At 45.4% G+C, this 16314-nt stretch overlaps 1 protein-coding gene across 2 annotated transcripts in view; it reads left to right on the top strand.

Moving 5' to 3' along the window:
- The window catches only part of HS6ST1 (heparan sulfate 6-O-sulfotransferase 1), a 159948-nt gene that overhangs the window by 10257 nt on the left and 133377 nt on the right, over positions 1-16314 (top strand). The gene's annotated exons all lie outside the window — the stretch shown is intronic.

The raw sequence follows: 16314 nt of genomic DNA, 5'->3' as shown, positions 1-16314 counted from the left end.
TTCTTATTGCTGTGATTGACTGAGTACGGTCGTCGCCCTTTACCATACAAAATTGAGTTCTTTAGAAGTGAAAAATAAACTCAATTACCTGTGGAAATGTTATATATTGAATTGTATTTTAAAGTATAAAGCACGCATATATTAACCTTTGAACTCCTGGTTCTTAAAACCAAACTTTGACTCTGATAGCAATGTGCATGTAAAGCCGTAACTATCTTGCATAATCGCATTAACTGTTGGTTATTTACACGTGTGGTGCACAAACACTTATTTTCCGTATTTATTTAGGAAGGCCCCAGGGTGTCATCCTGACATTGTTTTTGGAATCCAATAAATATGTTTAACACTAAAGTGACAATCATGGACCTCTAGTACCAGACATTCCTCTTTTCTCCCTTAAGCACAGTGGCTGTTTTTCAGAAAGTAAATGAAACCAAGCAAAACAGCATATGGTCTGTGACAGGATCAGCCAGCATCGTATACCTTGGTGGTATTGGAAACACAGTTGTGGCTGTTAGAAATCATTGCTGCCCAATAAGAATACCTGCTTTCCCTATTGTACTATCAATTATGAACCTTTGGGCGCCTGTATGTACACGGTGACGGCATTTTTGTAACTTGATTATGTGATTCCTCTAAAGATAGGCAGGTCTGTGTATTTATTAAATGTGGTTTGGACATCCATTGAAACGTGCCTAGTGTGTAGGTATAGCATTGTTTTCAAGTCATGCACTGTCTAAGTAGCAGTATAATGGTAATTAAATTCACAAAAGGCCTCGTGTTAATTATGGAGCACACACTGTAAAACCTAGATCACAGCTTATGTGAACAGGTTTCATCAAAACTCTTGTGACGGTCTTCCTAATGGAAACACGTGAGAGTACCTATCACCATTACACTTACTATATAAACTCTAGACTTTCAGGCTTGGGAAGGGTTTGACTTTCCTGGGTGGCTTGCTAGGGGCAATTCAAATGTTTATTTTTGGACATCCAAAGCAATGTGCGCCTATCAGAGCAATTCAAATGTTGTGCTGATCGGGCGGCCATTACTAATCAAGTGCCCAAAAACACCGGGTGTAGCTGCACAAAGCTGCTAAACCCGACTAAAATAGTGGCTTCAACACAAAAAGTCCCGTTTGGGCACATTTCTGCTCTGCACCTCAGGAGGCTGTGAGGGCGATTCCTTTTTTTTTTTTTTTTTAGGCATCGGCCACTTGATGGCAGCATTTTAATTGTCCTGCTGGTTGGGCGTAATCTCCAGCAGCACTGACATTTCTGCTAGCATTCTCGTTAGGTGGTGAAAATTTGTCCCGTCATTGCGGCCACTATTTTAGTTGGATTTAGCCACTCTGCGTGGATAAAGCTGGTGCTATTGGAGGCTTAAAAAAAGTAATGGGTGCCCGATTAGAGCAACAATTGTAAAGCGCAACGGAATAGGCTGCGCTATATAAGAAACTGTAAATAAACAATTGAATTGCTCTGATGGTCGCCAATTACTTGTGGCCCCCCAAAAAAACATTTGAATCGCCCCCGTACGAGCAGAAAAGTCAGCACCAGCAGCGTTTGTGCCCGAACGAAAGAACTGAATTGCTGCCGTTGGGCACCATCTAGTGGCAGGCACCTAAAAAAAACCTATTGTATTGCCTCATAAGTGTAAAAGAAATAAAAGTATTTATAAAGAAAGAATGGTTACCATTGGAGTTCCATGTTATCAGATACTTGCAATGTTCGACTGATGGTAATAACCTTGTCAGTGAGACTTCTAAATGCTCTTGTAGCTACATCTACTATCTACAGATGGTACGCAAGGCAGTTGGTGATGTGATCCTGTATTTGGTAGTACGATGTGTTGATCAGGGTACTATGGTCCTGGGTAATTTTTAATAAAGATCAGAAGAACCACAGTAAATCATATAAAAAGAAGGTTATATAACTGAATTATAAATTATGTATATTTACAGTTCTGCTTGTAGTTGGTTTGGCAGTCATGTCGTCTCTTTGGTATTTTGTTGTGGCCGAGCCACTTAGAAAATCACCGTGAAGTCTGCTACATATTAACACAGCATTATTTACGACGAGCTATTTATTTATTGTGCTGCGCATTTGCACGGTGGTGTACCTGTATCTTCCCATCGCCCCTCTCTATCCTTACATGGTAGTCAGCTGTGTGTCAGTGAGCTTTGGTTCTTTGGGATGTTGTAACTGAACGAAGGTTCTCTTATACCCCTTTCACATCGCACAAATAACCCGGTATCGACGCGGCATATTGCCGTGTCGAAACGGGTCAGTGTGCGATGTGAAAGCTCCTTTGCTGAATTAGCGGGTCGCCTGACCCGGTAATTCAACCCGGTAAAAAAAGAAGGGTTATTGCCGGGTTGAATACCGGGTCAGTTGCAGTGTGAATGAGAGCCGTTCCGGTGCGACATGGCTCCCATTCACAGCATAGGGAGAGGCGGCGCAGGAGATGAGCTTATCTCCCAGCTCCGCCTCCACCCCTGCTGCTGCTGCGCCCCCCGCTGCTATGGCAACCGACCCGGTATATTGCCGGGTCGGAAAGCCAGCAAAGGAGCGCAAATGCCGGATCCCACCCGGTAAGGACACGTTTCTCTTACCGGGTGGGATCCGGCATTTGCGATCTGAAAGCAGCATTACTGGGAATAAGGGCGTTACCCGAGTTATACTGTGGGTAGCTATGTCTTGGCTGTGAATTTTGCTTGGACAATCTGTTTGTTTTTTTCTTTTTTTAAATAAACTACACAAATGCACTTTTAATAAATCCAAGAGTTATTTTTATGTACCAACAAATACTGTATGCAATTGTTACACTTTCTTGAGGTCTGAACTGCCCAAAATGATTAGTGGTTTTTGAGTAATTAATAAGTAGTCTTATTCTAAATAATGTTCATGGGTAGAGGCTACGGACAGTGAGGCTCTTATGTAATAGGTTTACATTTTCCAGTCCTGACGTGATTTCGTCAACTTAAACTAGGTACACCGTATACACTTATTTGGAAGATAGTCTGCCAGATCTGGCTGATTGGAATGAAAATCTGGCAATGGATAAGAGCAAATGACAATCAACCATTTGCTCCCAAACACTGGAAAACTAACAAAACCTGACGTTCATACAAATTAGTTAACACAATGTTAACCAACTTGGATGAACGACTGTTTATGTCCATTTTGCAGTGTTTGGGAGCAAATGGTTGATTGTCATTTGCTTTAATCCATTACCAGATTTTCATTCCAACCAGCTAAATCTGGCAGATAATCTGGCAGATAATTGTATAGTGTGTACCTAGCTTTAGCCACTAGATTTAAAGTGGCAATTTAGTCTTAAAGTAAAATCAGCCTGGTTTTCTTTTAGTACAAAACTGATGCTTTACATCTATGCTTATATCACGCCTTGACCAGCAAATCACATAAAGGCCTAGAGAGCTAATTCAGATCTGATCGCAGCAGCAAATTTTGTTAGCTAATGGACAAAACCATGTTCACTGCAGGGTGGGCCAGATGTAACATGTGCAGAGAAAGTAGATTTGGGTGGGGTGTGTTCATACTGAAATCTAAAGTGCAGTGTAAAAATAAAGCAGCCATTATTTACCCTGCACATAAACAATATAACCCACCCAAATCTAACCCTCTCTGCACATGTTATATCTGCCCCCCCTGCAGTGAACATGGTTTTGCCCATTAGCTAACAAATTTGCTCCTGCGATCAGGTCTGAATTAGGCCTTAAGAGCTTTGTTATTTGGGGAGTCGTGTGTTTACGCCATGGCAATGGAGAGGCTGGGTTATCCTTATATTATATTGCTCCTATCTTGTTTCTTTTTAGCTTTTTTTTTTTTTTTTTTACCATATAAGGGAGATGTATCAAAGCTTGGAAAGTGATAAAGGAGTCTATTCATGAAGCAGTGAAAAGAGTGGAGAAGTGAGCCAGTGGAAAAGTTGCCCATGGTAACCAATCGGCATTGAAGTAACATTTTATAATTTGCATACTATACAGTTGTACGGAGCAGCTGATTGGTTGCCATAGACAACTTCTCCACAGGCTCACTTCTCCACTCTTTTCACTGCTTCATGAATAGGTTAATGGGCCCTACACACTGCGCGATCCGCCGCCGAGCTGCCCGACGGCGGATACTGCTGATGGGTGACCCCGTGACGGGGGGAGTGAAGTTTCTTCACTCCCCCTGTCACCTGGCTCCATAGCAGTGCAGGCAAATATGGACTAGATCGTCCATATTGGCCTGCATGCACAAGTGACGGGGCACCAGTGATGAATGAGTGCGGGGCCGTGCGTCGTTCATGGCTGGTGCTTCCACACTGAAAGATATGAACGGTATCTCGTTCATATCTTTCACTCATATCGCTCAGTGTGTAGGGCCTATAAGTTCGGTGTACCCTGTATTGATCTTATCTGTGTCATATGTGCGGCACTGCGAAACACTTGTGGTGCCTTATAAATAAAATGTAGTAATAATAATAATACTTTTCTCTATCGTCCTAGTGGATGCTGGGGTTCCTGAAAGGACCATGGGGGATAGCGGCTCCGCAGGAGACAGGGCACAAAAAGTAAAGCTTTAGGATCAGGTGGTGTGCACTGGCTCCTCCCCCTATGACCCTCCTCCAAGCCAGTTAGATTTTGTGCCCGGCCGAGAAGGGTGCAATCTAGGTGGCTCTCCTAAAGAGCTGCTTAGGAAAGTTTAGCTTAGGTTTTTTATTTTACAGTGAGTCCTGCTGGCAACAGGATCACTGCAACGAGGGACTTAGGGGAGAAGAAGTGAACTCACCTGCGTGCAGGATGGATTGGCTTCTTGGCTACTGGACATCAGCTCCAGAGGGACGATCACAGGTACAGCCTGGATGGTCACCGGAGCCTTGCCGCCGGCCCCCTTGCAGATGCTGAAGTAAGAAGAGGTCCAGAATCGGCGGCAGAAGACTCCTCAGTCTTCTAAAGGTAGCGCACAGCACTGCAGCTGTGCGCCATTTTCCTCTCAGCACACTTCACACGGCAGTCACTGAGGGTGCAGGGCGCTGGGAGGGGGGCGCCCTGGGAGGCAAATGAATACCTATTTTGGCTAAAAATACCTCACATATAGCCTCCGGAGGCTATATGGAGATATTTAACCCCTGCCAGAATCCGTTAAGAGCGGGAGACGAGGCCGCCGAAAAAGGGGCGGGGCCTATCTCCTCAGCACACAGCGCCATTTTCCCTCACAGAAAGGCTGGAGGGAAGGCTCCCAGGCTCTCCCCTGCACTGCACTACAGAAACAGGGTTAAAACAGAGAGGGGGGGCACTAATTTGGCGATATGCTTATATATATATTAAGATGCTATAAGGGAAAACACTTATATAAGGTTGTCCCTATATAATTATAGCGTTTTTGGTGTGTGCTGGCAAACTCTCCCTCTGTCTCTCCAAAGGGCTAGTGGGTCCTGTCCTCTATCAGAGCATTCCCTGTGTGTGTGCTGTGTGTCGGTACGTGTGTGTCGACAGGTAGGAGGACGATGTTGGTGAGGAGGCGGAGCAATTGCCTGTAATGGTGATGTCACTCTCTAGGGAGTCGACACCGGAATGGATGGCTTATTTAGGAAATTACGTGATAATGTCAACACGCTGCAAGGTCGGTTGACGACATGAGACGGCCGACAAACAATTAGTACGGTCCAGACGTCTCAAAAACACCGTCAAGGGTTTTAAAACGCCCGTTTACTTTAGTCGGTCGACACAGACACAGACAGGGACACTGAATCCAGTGTCGACGGTGAATAAACAAACGTATTCCTTATTAGGGCCACACGTTAAAGGCAATGAAGGAGGTGTTACGTATTTCTGATACTACAAGTACCACAAAAGAGGGTATTATGTGGGATGTGAAAAAACTACCATAGTTTTTCCTGAATCAGATAAATTAAATAAAGTGTGTGATGATGCGTGGGTTCCCCCGATAGAAAATTATGGGCGGTATACCCTTTCCCGCCAGAAGTTAGGGCGCGTTGGGAAACACCCCTTAAGGTGGATAAGGCGCTCACACGCTTATCAAAACAAGTGGCGGTACCGTCTATAGATAGGGCCGTCCTCAAGGACCAGCTGACAAGGCTGGAAAATATAATAAAAAGTATATACACACATACTGGTGTTATACTGCGGCCAGCGATCGCCTCAGCCTGGATGTGCAGAGCTAGGGTGGCTTGGTCGGATTCCCTGACTAAAAATATTGATACCCTTGACAGGGACAGTATTTTATTGACTATAGAGCATTTCTATATATGCGAGATGCACAGAGGGATATTTGCACTCTGGCATCATGAATAAACGCGATGTCCATAACTGCCAGAAGATGTTATGGACACGACAGTGGTCAGGTGATGCAGATTCCAAACGGCACAGTATGGCCGTATAAAGGAAGAGGACTTGTTTGGGGTCGGTCCATCGGACCTGGGGGTCACGGCAACTGCTGGAAAATCCACCGTTTTTTACCCTAAGTCACATCTCTGCAGAAAAAGACACCGTCTTTTCAGCCTCAGTCCTCTCGTCCCTATAAGATCATATCTGCCCAGGGATAGAGGAAAGGGAAGAAGACTGCAACAGGCAGCCTATTCCCAGGAACAGAAGCGTTCCACCGCGTCTGACAAGTTCTCAGCATGGCGCTGAGACCGTACAGGACCCCTGGATCCTACAAGTAGTATCCCGGGGGTACAGATGGGAATGTCGAGACGTTTCCCCTTCGCAGGCTCCTGAAGTCTGCTTTACCAAGTCTCCCTCCGACAAGGAGGTAGTATGGGAAAAAATTCACAAGCTGTGTTCCCAGCAGGTGACAATTAAATTACCCCTCCTACTACAGAAAAGGGGTATTATTCCACACTATATTGTGGTACTGAAGCCAGAAGGCTAGGTGAGACTTATTCTAAAAAATTTTTTTTGAACACTTACAAAGGTTCAAATTAAGATGAAGTCACTCAGAGCAGTGATAACGAACCAGGAAGAAGGGGACTATATAGTGTCCCGGGACATCAGGGATGCTTACCTCTATGTCCCAAATTTGCCCTTCTCACTAAGGGTACCTCAGGTTCGTGGTGCAGAACTGTCACTATCAGTTTCAGACGCTGCCGTTTGGATTGTCCACGGCACCCCGGGGTCTTTACCAAGGTAATGGCCGAATTGATGATTCTTCTTCGAAGAAAAGGCGTCTTAATTATCCCTTACTTGGACGATCTCCTGATAGGGGCATAGTCCAGGGAACAGTTGGAGGTCGGAGTAGCACTATCTCGGATACTGCTACAATCAGCACGGGTGGATTCTAAATATTCCAAAATCGCAGCTGATCCCGACGACACGTCTGCTGTGCCTAGGGATGATTCTGGACACAGTCCAGAAAAAGGTGTTTCTCCCGGAAGAGAAAGCCAGGGAGTTATCCGAGCAAGTCAGGAACCTCCTAAAAACAGTGCATCATTGCACAAGGGTCCTGGTAAAAATGGTGGCTTCCTACGAAGCAATTCCATTCGGCAGATTTCACGTAAGAACTTTTCAGTGGGATCTGCTGGACAAATGGTCCGGATCGCATCTTCAGATGCATCAGCGGATAACCCAATATCCAAGGACAAGGGTGTCTCTCCTGTGGTGGTTATAGAGTGCTCATCTTCTAGAGGGCCGCAGATTCGGCATTCAGGATTGGATGCTGGTAACCACGGAGCCCAGCCTGAGAGGCTGGGGAGCAGTCACACAAGGGAAAAATTTCCAGGGAGTGTGATCAAGTATGGAGACTTTTCTCCACATAAATATACTGGAGCTAAGGGTAAATTTATAATGCTCTAAGCTTAGCAAGACCTCTGCTTCAAGGTCAGCCGGTATTGATCCAGTGGGAAAAACATCACGGCAGTCGCCCACGTAAACAGACAGGGCGACACAAGAAGCAGGAGGGCAATGGCAGAAACTGCAAGGACTTTTCGCTGGGCGGAAAATCATGTGATAACACTGTCAGCAGTTTTTCATCCCGGGAATGGAAACTGGGAAGCAGACTTCCTCAGCACGACCTCCACCCGGGAGAGTGGAAACTTCATTGAGAAGTTTTTTCCACATGATTGTAAACCGTTGGGAAATACCAAAGGTGGACATGATGGCGTCCCGTCTGAACAAAAAACGGGACAGGTATTGCGCCAGGTCAAGGGACCCTCAGGCAATAGATGTGGACGTTCTGGTAACACCGTGGGTGTACCAGTCGGTGTATGTGTTCCCTCCTCTGCTTCTCATACCTAAGGTGCTGAGAATTATAAGACGTAGAGGAGTAAGAACTATACTCATGGCTCCGGATTGGCCAAGAAGGACTTGGTACCCGGAACTTCAAGAGATGCTTACAGAGGTCTTATGGCCTCTGCCGCTAAGAAGGGACTTGCTTCAGCAAGTACCATGTCTGTTCCAAGACTTACCGCAGCTGCGTTTGTCGGCATGGCGATGGAAAGCCGGATCCTAAGGGAAAAAAGGCATTCCGGAAGAGGTCATTCCTACCCTGGTCAAAGCCAGAAAGGAGGTGACCGCACAACATTATCACCACGTGTGGCGAAAATATGTTGCGTGGTGTGAGGCCAGGAAGGCCCCACAAAGAAATTTCAACTCGGTCGTTTCCTGCATTTCCTGCAAACAGGAGTGTCTATGGGCCTCAAATTGGGGTCCATTAAGGTTCAAATTCGGCCCTGTAAATTTTCTTCCAGAAAGAATTGGCTTCAGTTCCTGAAGTCCCGAAGTTTGTCAAGGGAGTATTGCATATACAAACCCCTTTTTTGTGCCTCCAGTGGCACTGTGGGATCTCAACGTAGTTCTGGGATTTCTCAAATCACATTGGTTTAAAACCAGTCAAATATGTGGATTTGCAGCATCTCACATAAAAAGTGACCATGCTCTTGGCCCTGGCCTGGACCAGGCGAGTGTCAAATTGGTGTTTTTTTCTCAAAAAAGCCCATATCTGTTTGTCCATTCGGACAGGGCGGAGCTGCGGACTCGTCCCCAGTTCTCTCCCTAAGGTGGTGTCAGTGTTTCACCTGAACCAGCTTATTGTGGTGCCTTGCACCTACTAGGGACTTGGAGGACTCCAAGTTGCTAGAAGTTGTCAGGGCCCTGAAAATATATTCCAGGACAGCTGGAGTCAGAAAATCTGACTCGCTGTTTATACTGTATGCACCCAACAAGTTGGGTGCGCCTGCTTCTAAGCAGTCGATTGCTCGTTGGATTTGTAACACAATTCAACTTGCACATTCTGAGGCAGGCCTGCCACAGTCTAAATCGGTTAAGGCCCATTCCACAAGGAAGGTGGGCTCATCTTGGGCGGCTGCCCGAGAGGTCTCGGCATTACAACTCTGCCGAGCAGCTACGTGGTCAGGGGAGAACACGTTTGTAAAATTCTACAAATTTGATATCCTGGCAAAAGAGGACCTGGAGTTCTCTCATTCGGTGCTGCAGAGTCATCCGCACTCTCCCGCCCGTTTGGGAGCTTTGGTATAATCCCCATGGTCCTTTCAGGAACCCCAGCATCCACTAGGACGATAGAGAAAATAAGAATTTACTTACCGATAATTCTATTTCTCGGAGTCCGTAGTGGATGCTGGGCGCCCATCCCAAGTGCGGATTATCTGCAATACTTGTACATAGTTACAAAAATCGGGTTATTATTGTTGTGAGCCATCTTTTCAGAGGCTCCGCTGTTATCATACTGTTAACTGGGTTTAGATCACAAGTTGTACGGTGTGATTGGTGTGGCTGGTATGAGTCTTACCCGGGATTCAAAATTCCTCCCTTATTGTGTACGCTCGTCCGGGCACAGTACCTAACTGGCTTGGAGGAGGGTCATAGGGGGAGGAGCCAGTGCACACCACCTGATCCTAAAGCTTTACTTTTTGTGCCCTGTCTCCTGCGGAGCCGCTATCCCCCATGGTCCTTTCAGGAACCCCAGCATCCACTACGGACTCCGAGAAATAGAATTATCGGTAAGTAAATTCTTATTTTTCTCTCTGAGATTTGATACATCTCCCCCCATCTGATTGTTATGCTCATCGTTCCATTGAAAAACTGGTTGTCCGTGCCACATTACTCGTTTCCAACTTGGCCCCAAATGTGGGCTATTTAACATGCATTCCCAAAAATGATCCGATTTTGATTTTAATTGGATCATTACCTGGCATGCTGATCATTTTGGAACCGCACATCAACATCATGCCAGTTTGACGTCAGCCCTACCATCTATTCCTGCCTGAGCTGCCAGCATCCATTTATGCCCTCAGAAAGCATCTGATAACACAGTCTGTTGTTTGCAGTTCACTTCCAAACGCAAAATTATTAACCTTTAATAAAAATATCTGGTAACTACAACTATCACCTTAAGACACGTTATTTTTTATTTTATTTCACTTGCTTCTGTTTCTTTTTTCTTTTAAGGCCGCACTGCTACAAAACACAGGAAACCATTCTGAACAATATTCTGTAACTCCAGCACACAAGGGCTGTATAGCATGCCAGTCTGTATAGATATGAAGTATTTCATGTTATGTCAGTGGCAAACGCAGGATTTGCATGGGGCGGTTTCCAGAACTGGGTGGAGCCAATCACGGGGGTGGGGACTGAGGTGACTAGTGTGTGTATGTATGTATATATATATATATATATATATATATATATATATATATATATATATATATATATATATATATATATATATATATATATATAATCATATTAAACGTGTGTGTATATATATATATATATATATATCATATTAAACGTGTGTATATGTGTATGTGTATGTATATATATATATATATATATATATATATATATATATATATATATATATATATATATATACATAGCATATTAAACGTGTGTGTGTGTATTTAATCTGTCTACCAGGTCGCTCACCACAGATGAAATTAGTGTGCTTAACAAAGGGTTGTCCTTTGTTCCTACCAGCACCCCAGATGTTTTCAAAAACAAAGTCGACCTATTCAAATTAAACAGACGTATCAAACTTAAAGAATTCTTTCAAGGGAATACCTCAGTGTCTGAAAAAACTCCCATTTACAAAAAGTCCGTGTTCAACCCAGCAACATCCAATAAAAGCATAAAAAGTTTTTCTAGCTGCCTAGAATCCTATATCATTGAAGCATCTTCACAACCATATAAAGGATCATACAACCTCTCTAGGAATGAGCAAGTGGCACTCAGAAATCTTGGAAAATATGACGACATTACGATCCGCCCGGCAGACAAGGGGGGCGGTATCGTGGTTCAAGACTTAACCAGCTACAAGAAAGAAGCATATCGTCAATTAAACGATACGACTGTGTACGAAATTCTACAGAAGGACCCCACAATACAATATCAAATGGAACTGGACTCAATTTTATCAACAGCAGTGTCTGCCAACATCATCACAGCAGCTATCAAAGAAGCCTTGACTGAGACTTGGCCTAAGATCCCGACGTTTTACACGATTCCCAAACTCCATAAGGACACAGTTAATCCACCGGGTCGTCCCATCATTGCTGCCAGAGACTCATTATATTATAATTTATCCCGTTACCTTGATTTTTATTTACAGCCTTTGATATTGAGTCTACCATTATGCCTGATGGACACCACTTCTCTCATTAGAACATTGCAATCCATTTCTCCTCTTCCAGATCAGTATTTGCTTTGCACCATTGACGTAGTCAATCTATATACCAGCATCCCCCATGATAGGGGTTTAGCCGTGATGCAAACCTTTTTAGAATCTCACAGTGATTATTCAGGTCCTGATATTAAGTTTTTTGTTCAACTACTTTCATTGACTTTAGATAGAAATTATTTTCTGTTTGATAAACAGATTTTTCGCCAGCGAACTGGGTGCGCCATGGGATCATGTGTGGCACCCAGTTTCGCGAATATATTTATGAGCGAAATAGAAAAACAGTTGTTTTTTGATAATGCGTCGTATTCCAAACACATCATCTTATTCCGTCGATACATCGACGATATTTTGATGATTTGGTCAGGTACGCAACAGGACTTCGAAGACATGAGTCACGTGAATCAAAAGGATGCTGCTATTAAGTTCACCTATGAATGCAGTTACAATACTGTCCACTATTTAGATGTGTCTATCTCAGTGGACAGCAATTGTAACATAGTAACTAGCATGTATTACAAACCTACTGATCGCAACACTTTGTTGAGGGCTAACAGCCATCATCCTGAACCCATGAAATGGAGCCTTCCATTTTCTCAGTTTCTGAGAATTAGAAGAATTTGCAGTAATGATGAGGATGCCAAAAATCAGATGATGATTATGGCAAATAAATTTACAGCTAGAGGATATTCTCAAGAGTCCTTAAAACAGGCAATGTCCAAAGCACTTAATACAGCGAGACAGGACACTTTAGTCCCTAAAGATCCCGACAATGTTCAGAACAGGATGATCTGGACACAAGATTACACTACAGCCAGTAAGACACTAAATCGCCAATCTAAGGGTATATGGCCGGTAATTACTAGGGATAAAGATTTCTCTATCGTCCTAAGTGGATGCTGGGGTTCCTGAAAGGACCATGGGGAATAGCGGCTCCGCAGGAGACAGGGCACAAAAAAGTAAAGCTTTACTAGGTCAGGTGGTGTGCACTGGCTCCTCCCCCTATGACCCTCCTCCAGACTCCAGTTAGATTTTGTGCCCGAACGAGAAGGGTGCAATCTAGGTGGCTCTCCTAAAGAGCTGCTTAGAGAAAGTTTAGTTTAGGTTTTTTTCTTTACAGTGAGTCCTGCTGGCAACAGGATCACTGCAACGTGGGACTTAGGGGGAAAGTAGTAAACTCACCTGCATGCAGAGTGGATTTGCTGCTTGGCTACTGGACACCATTAGCTCCAGAGGGATCGAACACAGGCCCAGCCGTGGAGTCCGGTCCCGGAGCCGCGCCGCCGACCCCCTTGCAGATGCTGAAGCGTGAAGAGGTCCGGAAACCGGCGGCTGAAGACTCCTCAGTCTTCATAAGGTAGCGCACAGCACTGCAGCTGTGCGCCATTTTCCTCTCAGCACACTTCACTGGGCAGTCACTGAGGGTGCAGAGCGCTGGGGGGGGGCGCTCTGAGAGGCAAATATAAACCTTATACAAGGCTAAAAATACCTCACATATAGCCCATAGGGGCTATATGGAGATATTTAACCCCTGCCTGACTGGAAAAATAGCGGGAGAAGAACCCGCCGAAAAAGGGGCGGGGCCTATCTCCTCAGCACACGGCGCCATTTTCTGTCACAGCTCCGCTGGTCAGAACGGCTCCCAGGTCTCTCCCCTGCACTGCACTACAGAAACAGGGTAAAACAGAGAGGGGGGGCACATTAATGGCTATATATATATATATTAAAGCAGCTATAAGGGAGCACTTAATATAAGGATATCCCTTGTATATATAGCGCTTTGTGGTGTGTGCTGGCAGACTCTCCCTCTGTCTCCCCAAAAGGGCTAGTGGGTCCTGTCTTCATTAGAGCATTCCCTGTGAGTTTGCGGTGTGTGTCGGTACGTGGTGTCGACATGTATGAGGACGATATTGGTGTGGAGGCGGAGCAATTGCCAAATATGCAGATGTCACCCCCCAGGGGGTCGACACCAGAATGGATGCCTTTATTTGTGGAATTACGTGATGGTTTATCTTCCCTTAAACAGTCAGTTGAGGACATGAGGCGGCCGGACAATCAATTAATGCCTGTCCAGGCGCCTCAAACACCGTCAGGGGCTGTAAAACGCCCTTTGCCTCAGTCGGTCGACACAGACCCAGACACGGGCACTGATTCCAGTGACGACGGTAGAAATTCAAACGTATTTTCCAGTAGGGCCACACGTTATATGATTTTGGCAATGAAGGAGACGTTACATTTAGCTGATACTACAGATACCGTAAAACAGGGTATTATGTATGGTGTGAAAAAACTACAAACAGTTTTTCCTGAATCAGAAGAATTAAATGACGTGTGTGATGAAGCGTGGGTTGCTCCTGATAAAAAGTTGATAATTTCAAAAAAGTTATTGGCATTATACCCTTTCCCGCCAGAGGTTAGGGCGCGCTGGGAAACACCCCCTAAGGTGGACAAGGCGCTCACACGCTTATCCAAACAAGTGGCGTTACCCTCTCCTGAGACGGCCGCACTTAAGGATCCATCAGATAGAAAGATGGAAGTTATTCAAAAGAATATATACACACATGCAGGTGTTATACTACGACCAGCTATAGCAACTGCCTGGATGTGCAGTGCTGGAGTAGTTTGGTCAGAATCCCTGATTGAAAATATTGATACCCTAGATAGGGACAATGTTTTACTGTCGTTAGAACAAATAAAGGATGCATTTATCTATATGCGTGATGCACAGAGGGATATTTGCACATTGGCATCTCGGGTGAGTGCTATGTCCATTTCAGCCAGAAGAGCCTTATGGACACGACAGTGGACAGGCGATGCGGATTCAAAACGTCACATGGAGGTTTTGCCGTATAAAGGGGAGGAGTTATTTGGAGTTGGTCTATCAGACTTGGTGGCCACGGCTACTGCCGGGAAATCCACTTTTTTACCTCAAGTCACTCCCCAACAGAGAAAGGCACCGACCTTTCAACCACAGCCTTTTCGCTCCTACAAAAATAAGAGAGCAAAGGGCTTGTCGTACCTGCCACGAGGCAGAGGAAGAGGGAAGAGACACCAACAGGCAGCTCCTTCCCAGGAACAGAAGCCCTCCCCGGCTCCTGCAAAAACCTCAGCATGACGCTGGGGCCTCTCAAGCGGACTCGGGGACAGTGGGGGGCCGTCTCAAAAATTACAGCGCGCAGTGGGCTCACTCGCAGGTAGACCCCTGGATCCTGCAGATAATATCTCAGGGGTACAGGTTGGAATTAGAGACGGATCCTCCTCATCGTTTCCTGAAGTCTGCCTTACCAACCGTCTCTTCCGAAAGGGAGAGGGTGTTGGAAGCCATTCACAAGCTGTACGCTCAGCAGGTGATAGTCAAAGTACCCCTATTACAACAAGGAAAGGGGTATTATTCCACTCTATTTGTGGTACCGAAGCCGGATGGCTCGGTAAGGCCTATTCTAAATCTGAAGTCCTTGAACCTCTACATAAAAAAGTTCAAGTTCAAGATGGAGTCACTCAGAGCAGTGATAGCGAACCTGGAAGAAGGGGACTTTATGGTATCCTTGGACATCAAGGATGCGTATCTACACGTTCCGATTTACCCCGCACACCAGGGGTACCTCAGGTTCATTGTTCAAAACTGTCACTATCAGTTTCAGACGCTGCCGTTCGGATTGTCCACGGCGCCTCGGGTCTTTACCAAGGTAATGGCCGAGATGATGATTCTTCTTCGAAGAAAAGGCGTATTAGTTATCCCATACTTGGACGATCTCCTAATAAGGGCAAGGTCCAGAGAACAGCTGGAGACAGCTTTAGCACTATCTCAAGAGGTGCTAAGACAACACGGGTGGATTCTGAATATTCCAAAATCCCATTTAATCCCGACAACTCGTCTGCTGTTCCTAGGAATGATTCTGGACACGGTTCAGAAAAAGGTTTTCCTTCCAGAGGAAAAAGCCAAGGAGTTATCCGATCTGGTCAGGAACCTCCTAAAACCAGGAAAAGTGTCAGTACATCAATGCACAAGAGTCCTGGGAAAAATGGTGGCTTCTTACGAAGCAATTCCATTCGGCAGATTCCATGCAAGAATATTCCAAAGGGATCTGTTGGACAAATGGTCAGGGTCGCATCTGCAGATGCACCTGCGAATAACCCTGTCACCAAAGACAAGGGTGTCACTTCTGTGGTGGTTGCAGAAGGCTCACCTATTAGAAGGCCGCAGATTCGGCATTCAGGATTGGATCCTGGTGACCACGGACGCCAGCCTGAGAGGCTGGGGAGCAGTCACACAAGGAAGAAACTTCCAGGGAGTATGGACGAGTCTGGAAAAGTCTCTTCACATAAACATTCTGGAACTAAGAGCAATCTACAATGCTCTAAGCCAGGCGGAACTTCTCCTGCAAGGAAAGCCGGTGTTGATTCAGTCGGACAACATCACGGCGGTCGCCCATGTAAACAGGCAGGGCGGCACAAGAAGCAGGAGTGCAATGGCAGAAGCTGCCAAGATTCTTCGCTGGGCGGAGAATCACGTGATAGCACTGTCAGCAGTGTTCATCCCGGGCGTGGACAACTGGGAAGCAGACTTCCTCAGCAGACACGATCTTCATCCGGGAGAGTGGGGTCTACATCCAGAAGTCTTCAACATGTTAATAGACCGTTGGGAAAGACC

This window comes from Pseudophryne corroboree, chromosome 4 (genome assembly GCF_028390025.1).
Source record: "Pseudophryne corroboree isolate aPseCor3 chromosome 4, aPseCor3.hap2, whole genome shotgun sequence".
In the NCBI taxonomy this organism is placed as follows: Eukaryota; Metazoa; Chordata; class Amphibia; order Anura; family Myobatrachidae; genus Pseudophryne; species Pseudophryne corroboree.
This window is presented reverse-complemented; position numbering and strand designations above follow the sequence as displayed.